This window comes from Malaya genurostris, chromosome 3, assembly GCF_030247185.1.
Source record: "Malaya genurostris strain Urasoe2022 chromosome 3, Malgen_1.1, whole genome shotgun sequence".
Lineage (NCBI taxonomy): Eukaryota > Metazoa > Arthropoda > Insecta > Diptera > Culicidae > Malaya > Malaya genurostris.
The window spans coordinates 213,631,745-213,644,194 of NC_080572.1; the positions used below are offsets into that span (position 1 = coordinate 213,631,745).

A 12,450-nucleotide genomic window follows, 5' to 3' on the forward strand; every position below is an offset into this window, starting at 1 on the left:
AAACCACCGTTAGCTGCCAAATGATGTTCATTCAGTGAATTTGTGAGGTTATGTAATGTTCGTGTAAAACTTAATTGTACTTTGTTTCTAACACCGAGACCGAAACGGAAAGTCTGTTTTTATCCAGATACGCGAGTGAACTGTCTTTGTATTTGTCTGTAGTCTTGTTGGTTCAATAAAAATCTTAATAACAATTTTGCTTATTTAAAATTATTAATTAATTTTTTAACCCTATGACGATGATGTTATACACTGCATCCGTCAAAGAATTTAGAGTTATCTCAACAGTGTTTTGGAAATTCAACAATAGTTTTTGCATCATTACAAATCTGTTAGGTTATCTCTGCTGAGTAACTTAACATCATCACGCACCATTTGACGGTAAACGCACCATGTTCGGCTGCAGTGCGCTCCCAGAGCTCGTAAGAATCAGATAACCTCAGACCGCTCTGCTACTGCGTCTTCAGTGCTGTTTGGTTCGCTGGATTCTCGGAAGAGTTTATTCCAAGCCCAGAAGAAAGGATACATCTGCCTCGCAAGTTTGAGCATTAAATATTCAATATGCGTAAATACACTTTTTCGTTGGAAAATATGATTCTCTGTAGAAAAAGGGTGGCAGCACTCCATCGAAGGGGAACGAAAAAAAAGGAACCGACTCTAACTTTTGCTGTTTTACTTTCTTACCCTTTACGCTGAAGAAAAACAAATAAAGTCAGCAGAGTTAGGTAACGGTTACAACAATACCCTCCCAGCAGAACCGGTGAATGTGGTGAGATGAAAAGTCATGCATAGGTGAACTGCGGCGTGCTATTTCCAGTACATACTGGGAAATAACTTTTTCTCTTCTCTCGTGGGAAGAAAAATGTCTTCAACAAGTAAATTTTATTAAATTGGTGCAATATTTGAAGATGCGGGTGCGTCTTTCCTCCGGTTTCATCAACGTTACCTTTTAGCTTGATGTATACGAAACTGATGTTTAGAAACGGAAAGAAAAGAAGGAATTAAATATTTGCTTGGAGGAAATAGTTTACAAACAACTAAATACTCGACCAACATTGCTAGTCTATAAAGTATGTTCTTAATCAAATCAAATAATCAAGTAAAGTTATTATTAGTCAGTTATGAGAATTTGATTACATGAATCGTCTTCTGGTTGTTCTCATATATAACATCTAGGGATTTCCAATAAAGAAACTTTTTGTTTACACATTTCCTTTTTCCATCTCACAAATGTCTGAATATTTGATCCATTCTCGTTTCAACTAATCATTTGATCAGCTAAGTATAACCTTCCACTGAAGTGCAAAGTCTACAATCAGCATAAACAATTTCTGCTCCGCCAAGTCCACTTTTTCGTTCTGCTAGGTTTTGACCGGGTGAACTCCGGTGTGATGGTCCCGAACGGGTTCGCTTTATCTTTGATATTTAAAAAGAGATTATCATACAATTAAGCGCGCCCGGCAGACTCGAAGAAAAGCTCGCCCCACAGGATTCAGGAATCAAAGAGAAAACTTTTACGCTCCGTCATTCAGTTTGCTGTGCTGTGAATGCATTTTCCTGCAAGCACGGAACAGACGGGGGCTTCTCCGGTTTTCTTTTGCACCCGCAAACCAGCCGGCGCCCGCCAATGTTGGTTTCATTTTATAGCCTCTCTAATGGTATAAATTTACGGGTTGGGTTAAATTTTATTGCTGTTAATAGGAGAGATTTAGTGAGCTTCGTAATCGGCCAACTTTGGGGAATAAAAGATTATGTAAGTATGGCTTAAATATGACGGGAGTGTTCCTGTCGGAAGTTGAATGTTATGCAATTACCTGTTTTGCAGTCCGTAGTTGAGGCATGATCTTGGCTCTTATTTTGTTCGTGAGCAATGGGGTGTGAGATACTTAGTTGAAAGCAATGGTATGGTACAGAATTAATTAAATTGTATGACGTTATACGGATCCAGTTAAGAAGTGTTTGATTGCAACATGTTACCAGAAATGTCCCTAATCGCTATATATTGGATATGGAGTTTAAAATACTGTCGTTGAAAATGCATACATTTCTACCTTTTTTAATTATATTATAAATTTTGTTTCAAATGTATGCTTCATGGCGTTTCCAAGAAACATCGAGAATACCCTTATAAAGAAACACGAATCCATTGGTTGACACTGGCTGAACCTTACCAGGAATATAACTCATAACTCTTTAAAATAAAAAATCGTAATTCTTCAAAATAGTAACATGAACCACATTTGTGGGACCAGTGTACTATGGTACAAGCAAAGTTAAATTTTGTTAAATTGTTTCACTTGACGGCACAACACCTATTTTTACAGTTCTGTCTGAAATTTTGGCCTTTTATTTTGAAGTGAATACGTCTTTTTTTACTGTCTTTTCCAAATTTACTTTGTGCAAGAATGGGTACAACTTAACAGAGAATATTTCTTTTTGTACACACCGCAGTAACACAAGTTCTTCCCCATTACCACGGAGAACCCTCCGATCATAAAATTACGATATCGCAGTTTTCGATTTTTGCGATAGTTGATTTAACTAATTTCTTTTTGATTCAACCAATGTGGTTTTTTATTTGCATATATTCAAGTAGTTGAAACATGTGTTGCTTTGAATGCTGTCAAATGCCGGAATCAGCTGATAGCAAAACAATAATCGCAATGGAAAATCAACAATTTTTCTGTTCGCGTCCCTTCAAAAGGTTAATGAAAACAACATCGATGGTGAAAGCGTTTGGGAAAATTGTGTTCATTCGATTTGAAGAAATTTATGATTCCACAACAAGTGCTTATCGAACAGCGGTGTTGTGATAAAGTTAGCCTTGTTGAAAATGAAAAAGATTTGGTGACCAATTCAAAAAGTTTATTGATTTGGTGTTAAATAAATCAAACAATTCACACACAGAGATATTGAAATTAAAAAGATTGCTAATAATGAAATGTCCTCAATCAAATGTATATGCGTTCGTCTATACTTAATCGTTTTCGTTAAACCTATGCTAATGAAGAATTATCTCGCATATCTTTCAGTTATGCGCAAAAATTTTATGCTTCAAGCGATTGGTTCCATCAAGCGATTGGTCCATCTTATTTCATGATTTATAAAAAAAACAGTTGCTTCGGCCCAAAAAATGAAAACAAGGATTCCAATGCGTAGAAGCTCGACGCGCTGAATTAGACATTAACGCACATTAACATAAAGTTGATAACAATTAGAAATACATTTACTAACAACCTGGGCTGGAAAAGCAAGATTAAAAAAATCGTCGAGATCACTGCCAAAGAAGATCACTTGTGATTTTTCCCAATGAATATCACTACTGATCTGATCTTTTAAAGATCAGTTTATCAGTGTTCTTCAAATCACATCGATCAAAATCGGTACTGATCTTTCATCACACAAAATAGGTAGTGATTTTGAGCTAAAATGATTAATGATTAATGAAAGATCAATCATTGGATGATACGATTAGATTTGATCTTTGTCGAAGAGAATCACATATGATCAAGTTCAGACATGAGAGCCGATTTATCTACTCTGAAATCGTTGAAAATCAGTGATAACAGTCATTATACAGGAATTAATAACTAAGGGTAGCGCGTGTCAATGAGATTTTTAAAATCATGGAAAATAGTCAATTTTGTATCTTTGGAAAATGCTCCTCTAACACTCTTTATCACCAGAGTTGGGAAAAATACCGGTTTCGTTACGGCACGGCTTATGTAATTTCAACATATGTTCTCGTTTGATGCACCCCGTGTTCGAATCCCAACCGATTGTTTGATTCGCAATAAAAAGATTGCTAGATTAAGAGAAATGAATAGATGAAGGTTTCATGAAAATGATAAGTTTGGATCGTAATTTGGCAGCATTCACTTCGCAATAAAGACTGTCCCAGAAAGTATGGATGCAACCAAAAACCGCTGCCATTTCGCAATGGTTCAGAATCTGTCACTTTTTATGGCTGCGTCCTGTTGTTTACACTCTTATCTAACCACTTGTGCAGTTGTTTATTTGTTTTCATTAGTTTGTTTCAAAATGCGTGGACTTTCAGCACAACAACGTCGAAAAATTGTGTACAAATGGTGCACAGAACGCGGACTGCCACTGAAAAAGATAGCAAAAATGGAAGGAGTAAGTGAAAAACCCGTGCGAAATGCAATCAGGAAGTTCGGTGAGGATAACACCTTTGAGGATAAACCGAAAACGGGTCAAAAAAAGGTCCTGCTAACCCTCAGTTGGATAAACGTATACTGAAGACGTTCGAGCAAAAGAAGGAGGTTTCAATTCGGGATGTGGCCAAAAAAGTGGGCACTTTGAAGTCAAATGTTCTTCGTGCTAAAGAACGTTTGAATCTTCAAACCTATAAGAAGCAGAAACAACCAAACCGTAGTCCGAAACAAGAAGCATCGATCAGGCCGAGGGTTCGAAAGCTGTACAATACGAGTCTTGCTGGAAATTTGAACTGCATAATCATGGACGATGAAACCTACGTGGAACTCGATTACAAATCCTTGTCGGGACCACAATATTATACGGTGCGAGAAGGGCAAGTGTTAAAACAGACCGAGACATCGATTGAAGTTGAAAAATTTGGTAAGAAAGCTATGGTCTGGCAAGCAATTTGTAGCTGCGGTAAGATTTGGAAACCCTTCATCACTACTGCTTCAATGAACATAAAGGAATGTTTACAAAAACGACTTCTACCCATGATTCGAAGCCACAAGGATCCTGTTGTCTTTTGGCCAGATCTTGCTTCTTGCCACTACTTGAAATCAACGGTAGAATGGTATACTACCAAAAATGTCACTTTCGTCCCAAAAGACATGAATCCACCAAATTGCCCACAACTTCGACCAATTGAGGAATTTTGGGCATTAACGAAGATACATCTTAGGAAACATTTATCGGCAGCCGAAACCATTCAACAGTTCGAAAAAGATTGGAAAAAAGTGTCAAAACTTGTCACCAAGAAGTCTGTACGGAATTTAATGAGGAACGTTCGCAAGAAGGTGCGCCAGCTAGTCTACGATAGCTAAGTAGCAAATGTTGAGAATAATATTCTGTTGTTGTAGTCTAATATTATCAGTATATCGAATAAAATTTGAATATCTAACATTTGTGAATTATTCATAGCAAAATCAAAATGCGTCCATACTTTCTAGGACAGTCATCAGGTTTTTCAATGTAACGTTCGTTACGAAGGCATGATTTCAATAGAATGAAAATCATAAACTTTACCATAAAAAAGACATTTTATTTGAATGTTTTCTGTTACTTACTAACGTGTTGCTATTTTTTCTATTCCTAAATTCTTCCAGAAAAATCTTCACTCGGCTTGCTAACAGGTAAAATATTCATTTCTTAACAAATCGTAAATTGGTGTAAACATGTGACATTCATTTAATTTTCTGGTATAATCGAATACAATCGAACAACTGTAAAAATCAACGTCATAGAAGGGATAAGTTCATCTAAGCACAGACGCTGAATAATGTTCATCCCGGCTGAATCGCAATCAGTTTTCGGAACTATCGAATAAAGCCAAACGCAAAAATGCAGTATTTCAATTCGGAACAATATGCTCAATTTCACAGGATCTCGCAACTTATTTTCATAGTAAGTGGCAGTATTATTGATTTCAAGCGGTGCTGTATTTGTCATTCACCAAATAAAACGTAAGCTTTACAGTCATTTCTCCGAAAGCTGTTTCGTCGAAAATCATTTCGTCGAGAGTCACTTAACCGAAAGACATTTTACAGAAAGCTGTTGTGTTATTTTTCACCGAAAGGTTTATTTCATTGATCGATTATTCAATTGAAAACATCGCACATGACCAGAGATGCCATTTATACAGATTTATCTGTATTATACAGATTTTTACATACGCATACAGATTTAATACAGAGTACAGATTTTATAAAGATTTTCTAAATTTTATACAGACTTATACAAATGTCACAAAAAGTAAGAAAGAACAAATTTAACAGTGACGATATAAAAGTCTATCAATCAACGGACAAATTACAAATTAATATGAACATCTTTGAAATCAATTTATATTATAATTTGAAACTATTTTGAACTGATATTCAATTTTTTTCAATGACTGAGTGAAAACATATATTGGAGAAGCCAAATGAATGAAAAACTAACAGAACAGATGATTTTTTGGATACGCTCAGAAACAGTACTTTATTTAAGGGAGTAATGGCATCATGAAACTTTACTGTCAAGTTGTATGAACCGACTTGACGTTGCATATTGGGCGTTGAAATTCCATGTCAAATTATAAAGTCATCAATTTCAAACTAGATAAATATATGGAATTGCAATTCAATTGTGGATAAAAAAAAACTATGAAACTTCTTCGTTGAACTGACTGATTGAATCTACCATCCTACAACCACAATCTATTGGAATAACATATTTTATCATCATTTTGTTGCAAGAATTTCATGTTATTACTGAATACAGATTAATACAGAATTTTTATACAATGAATACAGATTTTCTATGAAAATATCTGGCATCTCTGCACATGACAGACATATCGCTTAATTTTCAAATATGATGAAACGGCAGTAAATGCAATGTAGTATTGCATTCGAGTCTAGCGGTCTATCAAATAAGATACCCGTTCTACTACCCTGAGCTTAAAGCCACTGCATTTTATGTTTATGATGGAAAATATCCTAATGTTCCTCGTATACCCCCAAAGATCATCTTTGAAAGTGTCTTTAGGAAGAGCACAGTGGTAAACTAGGTGAATGTGTTAACCAAATGTGTCTATTAAAATAATAGTGCTAGATAAAGGTTCAATATTCAAATGACCGATTATGGGCATACGATTTTCAGACGAGAAGCGTTAAAATATTTTTCTTCAGATTATAACTCTTCATCCAAAATATTTCTTCTAAATAATTTATGTTGCGTGGCAATATGCTACGAAGGTTATCTTAGAAACTAAGTAAAAACGGAACAGCAACGGTAATTTTTTTCAGATGCGCTCAGTTAACGGAAAATCTTTGAAAAAATTGATGTTATTGGTAGATACTCCAAAGCAAATGTTTTGATGCTTAAGGTAATTTTATTCCTTATTAAAATTAGACAATCGATCAGACAAAACGCATTTTTTCTAAATGAAATACTGGGGAGGTGATTTTATTACTTATTTAAATAAGACAATCAATCAGATGTGCGATTTTCAGTAGAAAACAAAACGGATGGAAGCCGTATCATTTTCATTTTCCTAGTTTTGTAACAGATAGTACTGGGTTGCACAAAGGAACCTGATACATTTTGTTCTCCGGTTACACTGGAACCAAACAAGACTGGGAGAAACCGAAAGATGAAGGTTTGTTTTTGTCTAGTAGTTTTCCATCATGGAGCACTGGAGTGTCGCTCATCACGTTTTTATTTATAACTCGTTTTTGAAGAATCAGTCGTATGTTACAACTATTCGTGACTTTAAAAAAACATTTTAAGTCAAAGCCGAAAATACCGGAGTCTTCGCGTAATACTGTGAAGCTGTGGTAGAAATTTTTTTAGAGACAAGGTCTATGAATAAAATGAAACCTCCGGGACACGTCCGAACTGTCCGGACACCAGAGAATGGTGAACGAGTTCGATCCGCTCTTGTGAAGAGTCCCGCGCGTTCGGGTAAGAAACATGCGGCTGTTCTTCAAATCTCTCGTCGTTCTTTCCATCAAATGGTCAAGGAAGATTTATTGTTTCATCCATATGAGATCGTCATCACCCAGCAGCTTGGAACCGGCGGATTATGGAGTTCGTCTATCGTTTGCGAACAAGATGTTCGCAATGCGGAACTGCAATTTATGCCTTTAATTATTTGGCGGCCTTATCATAATTTTTACTTGTTAATGTCTTCTGCAAAGTTTGTAGGGGTTATTGGCGTGGTCTTATAGAAATGAACGACCATTTTCCAGCACGTGTGCAAAGACAAATAGGAAAATTATCTTTTTACTGATGGTAGATAGAGAGTTTCCGTCTTCAACAATATTGTATCCATTGCAATTTCTGTTAACTATTCGGTAGTATTATTAAAAGGTTTCAATGTATCAGTTTTTCTGTACTATCTTTTTTTCTCATTACTTCTAAAAAAAAGGTTTGTTCAACAAAGTATTAAGTTGTATAAAAAAACGTAAAATTGTAGGGATCTTCAAAGCTCAATGACAGTTTTTGAAATAGTTATGGATAGTTTTGTATAAAAAATGTCATATTTCCTACTTAATTATTTCAGAAGATTGCAAAAAGTTGCAGATCGAAACCGCTTTAGTTTAAAAGTACTATTAATTTACATCAAAACCTTGAAGAAATGGTTTGTATCGATAGTATCCCAGGTTTCTATGAGCGAATGTATATAAAATGTATGGACTGCGGAATTACGTATTTAAACATTTTTTTTGAACATAAAAAAATTAACATAATATAAAATATATATCAACGAACTCTATTTAATTTTCTGAATCGTTTAAATACGTCAAACAGTTCTTTATCATATAAATATATGAAATAGGGGAGACCGGGGCTAGTTGGCCGAACGGCCGTTTGTGCAGAGCAGCTTTTCTGAAAAGGCTATTGTGCGCAGTGGCGACATCTATAATGATTTTGGCAGAACATTAGGTCACCCATGTACCGACGTAATTTTAGGTATATCTGTGTTGTCGTTTGTGAAGGAGCACGTTTTTTCTTTTTTTGGCACTGGTGAGTAAATTTCTGTTTTTGTAAAGTAATACGTGTAACGTGGATCAATTTATATTTGTTTTCCAAAAACATGGTACCATTGGAAAGCGCAGATTGGTTTTCAGTATAACCTTACTTTTATTTTAGTTAATCGTGATTGTTCTCGTAAACATTCATTGGGTCAGGTTGGCCGAGTTTTGTGCGGGGTTGGTTGGCCGAGCATTGGAGGAGTAAAACATGAAACCAAGCGTAAGCGCGAACGCTGGTGGAGGAAAAGGTAGAAAGGAAATTGAAAAAGTTCACTAATGCGGTCGAAACTAAACTCCAGAATAGTTAAAAAGATTCCAAAACCAAAAAGGGGAGTTTTTTCACGTGGAAAGTCTTGGCATAACATTCCTTTTGTGGAATTTGGCCTTTCTGTTTCAACAGACTTTTTGGGAGTTACAAAAAATAAAATGGTGCTTTTTCAAGATCGAAAATGGTCAAACCTTTACCACCCGGCAGCACCCCTTACGCCTGTCCGATTTAGCTCAAATTTAGCATGAAGGCTTTTTTCGAGGTGCTTAAACTTTTGAGCACTAGAGCTTAACAAAAATAGAGGTGATCCCAAAATTTTGGCACCCTTATATATATATGAGCGGTAAAAATCAACGTCACTTATACAATCATATCTCCGGAACCAAAAGTCACAGCCATTTGATCTTCGAACTTGATCAATGGCCCAACAGTAGCTTTCGAACGAGCCCAAGTTTGTTAAAATTGGTTCAGCCATCTCTGAGAAAATTGTGCGCGTTCAAATATCTTTGAAAAGTACACACACACACACACACACACACACACACACACACACACACACACACACACCAAAGAAATGGCCGTCGTCCGGTGTACTGGTGGAATACGTCCATAGCAGAACTACGGGCCAGCTGTCTTCGATCCAGGAGGAGAAGCCAGAGGGCACGAACCGACGAAGAAAAAGTGGAAAGAAGAGAACTGTACAGAACGGCAAGAGCCGCGCTAAATAAAGCAATCAGATCCAGCAAGAAAGCCTGTATCGACGAGCTCTGTATAGAAGCCAATGTGAACCCCTGGGGAGATGCTTACAGAGTGGCTATGGCAAAATTAAAAGGCCCAGCTGTACCCCGTGAAAGGTGCCCAAAGAAGATGAAGGCCATCATTGACGGTCTGTTCCCGCAGCATGAATCATCCACATGGCCGCCCACACCATACGAAGTGGACGGGGATTATGACGAAGAATCTCGGATCACTAATGACGAGCTAGTCTCGGTGGCAAAAGCAATAAAGGCTCCAGGGCTCGACGGTATCCCAAACCTGGCTCTGAAAACAGCAATCTTGGAAAACCCGGATATGTTTAGGACCACGATGCAGAGATGTATAGACGGAGGAAACTTCCCCGACAACTGGAAGCGACAGAAGCTGGTGCTGCTACCGAAGCCGGGAAAACCCCCCGGAGATCCGTCGGCATATAGACCTATATGCCTGTTGGACACCTTTGTTAAACTACTAGAGAAAGTAATCCTGATCAGGCTCACGAAATATACCGAGAGTGATAACGGTCTCTCAGACATGCAGTTCGGTTTCCGAAGTGGCAGGTCGACAGTGGATGCCATTCACGTGGTGGTAAAAGCTGCAGAAGCGGCACAGAAACAGCAGAGACGGGGTAATCGCTACTGCGCCGTCGTCACCTTGGACGTAAAGAATGCCTTCAACAGTGCAAGCTGGGAAGCCATAGCCAACTCGTTACACAAAATGAAAGTACCGGAATATCTTTGCCGAATTTTGAAGAGCTACTTTCGAAACCGGACTCTTATCTACGAAACTGAGAGAGGAGAGGAAAGAAGAACAGTCACAGCAGGCGTTCCTCAGGGATCTATTCTTGGCCCGACGCTCTGGAACGCGATGTACGATGGAGTTCTAAAGCTGAACCTTCCCAGAGGCGCGAAACTGGTCGGCTTTGCGGATGATGTGGTGCTAGTAATCGTGGGTGAATCAAAAGAGGAGGTCGAAGTGCTTGCCACAGAGACGATAAACTTGGTGGAAGATTGGATGCGAGAAAAAAAGTTAACGTTAGCGCACCATAAAACCGAAGTGGTGATGATTAGCAACCGGAAAGCTGTACAACAACTAAAAATTACGGTCGGGGAACATATTGTCAACTCAAATCGTGAGGTAAAGCATCTAGGAGTGATGATTGACGACCGGCTGAGCTTTAACGGCCACGTAGATTATGTGTGCGAGAAGGCGGCGAGATCGATCAAAGCTTTGCTTAGAATCATGCCAAACAACTCGGTGATAAACAGCAGTAAGAAGAGTGACTACGTCAATAATGAGGTATGGCGGACCAGTCTGGGCGTCGGCGCTCAAGACAAAAAGAAACCAGAAGCGGCTTAACGGCACGTATCGAGTAATAAGCATGAGAGTGGCAAGCGCTTACAGAACCATATCGCTAGAAGCGGTAAACGTCATCGCCGGCATGATCCCAATTGGAATAGTGGTGGAAGAGGATTGCGAGTGCTACCGGCAAAGAGGTCTGCGGGGCATCCGTAAAACTGCTAGAGCAGAATCGCTGAGAAAGTGGCAACAAGATGGGACAATGGAGTGAACGGAAGATGGACATATCGGCTCATCCCCAACGTGTCCACGTGGCTAGAGAAAAAACATGGAGAGATCAACTTCCACCTGACACAGTTCCTATCTGGTCACGGATGTTTCAGGAAGTACCTGCATAGATTTGGGCACGCAGAGTCACCGCTTTGCCCGAGCTGTGCAAACGTCGAAGAGACACCGGAACATGTGATCTTTGATTGTCCCCGATTTATGGAAGAGCAAAATGAAATGCGTCTAGTAGTCGGAGAGGACATTTGCGTCGACAACATAGTGGAAAGAATGTGCGGCAACGAAGAGATGTGGAAGGCGGTCAACAGAGGGGTGATGCATATAATGTCATGGCTTCAACGGAAATGGCGAGAAGAGCAACGAAACGGTCAAGAATGAGGAACGAGAGCCCGAATAAGGATAAACAGTGGATATCACTGAGCAAAAATGTGAGCTAGAGTAGATGCGCAAGATCGCAGCCCCCTCCCGAAGTAATACTATATGGTGGTCCTGGGAGGATAAGGGCATGGAGAAAAGGGGGTGTTTTAGTGGGTTCGACTCCCACATACCGAGCTATCCTGTCTACATACAGAGCTATGTGGAGATAGCTTGATGATCCGGCGATTTCACCTCCTACTACAAAAAAAAAAAAAAAAACTCACACAGCGCACTGAGGAGACGTGGAACGCGATCAGCACGGCAGTTACAAAAATGCTAACGGAGTTACAGAGAAAGTGGAGGAGCGACCAGCAAGCTGGGATCGCTTGAAGAGTTTGAGCAATACGATAAGTGCATGAGCACGTATTAGAAGCGACCAAAAGTGCATGAGCACAGCAATAGAAGAGTGCAGGAGCACATTGCCCCCCCTGAAGCAGACGCATCAGTGGTACCAGGGGGATCGATGCATATAGGTGAAGCAGAGTTTTTCCAATCGGTTTTCTGTGAAAATGGGTATTTGCACCTTGCATAAATTTGGGGGTTAAAAAAGCAAGCTTTTTTTCCCCTTCAAACTATCAAAATCTATACGGCCTAGATAGCCGAAATCTGTTTCGTCCGAGACGTCAGTTAGGACATTACACTTCGGTGTAATAGCAAAAAGTGTTTTGCAAATAGCATTAACTTTAC

The 12,450-nt window shown here is 38.7% G+C and overlaps 1 protein-coding gene across 9 annotated transcripts in view; it reads left to right on the plus strand.

Moving 5' to 3' along the window:
* The window catches only part of LOC131434773 (poly(rC)-binding protein 3), a 731,715-nt gene that overhangs the window by 38,984 nt on the left and 680,281 nt on the right, over positions 1-12,450 (plus strand). For 6 of the 9 annotated variants that reach the window (XM_058601873.1, XM_058601870.1, XM_058601869.1 and 3 more), the window contains exon 2: positions 5,325-5,351. The exons of the other annotated variants lie outside the window; for them this stretch is intronic. The gene's annotated coding sequence lies outside the window, so the exon portion shown is untranslated. The remainder of the gene's footprint in view (positions 1-5,324; positions 5,352-12,450) is intronic. 9 annotated transcript variants of the gene reach the window in all.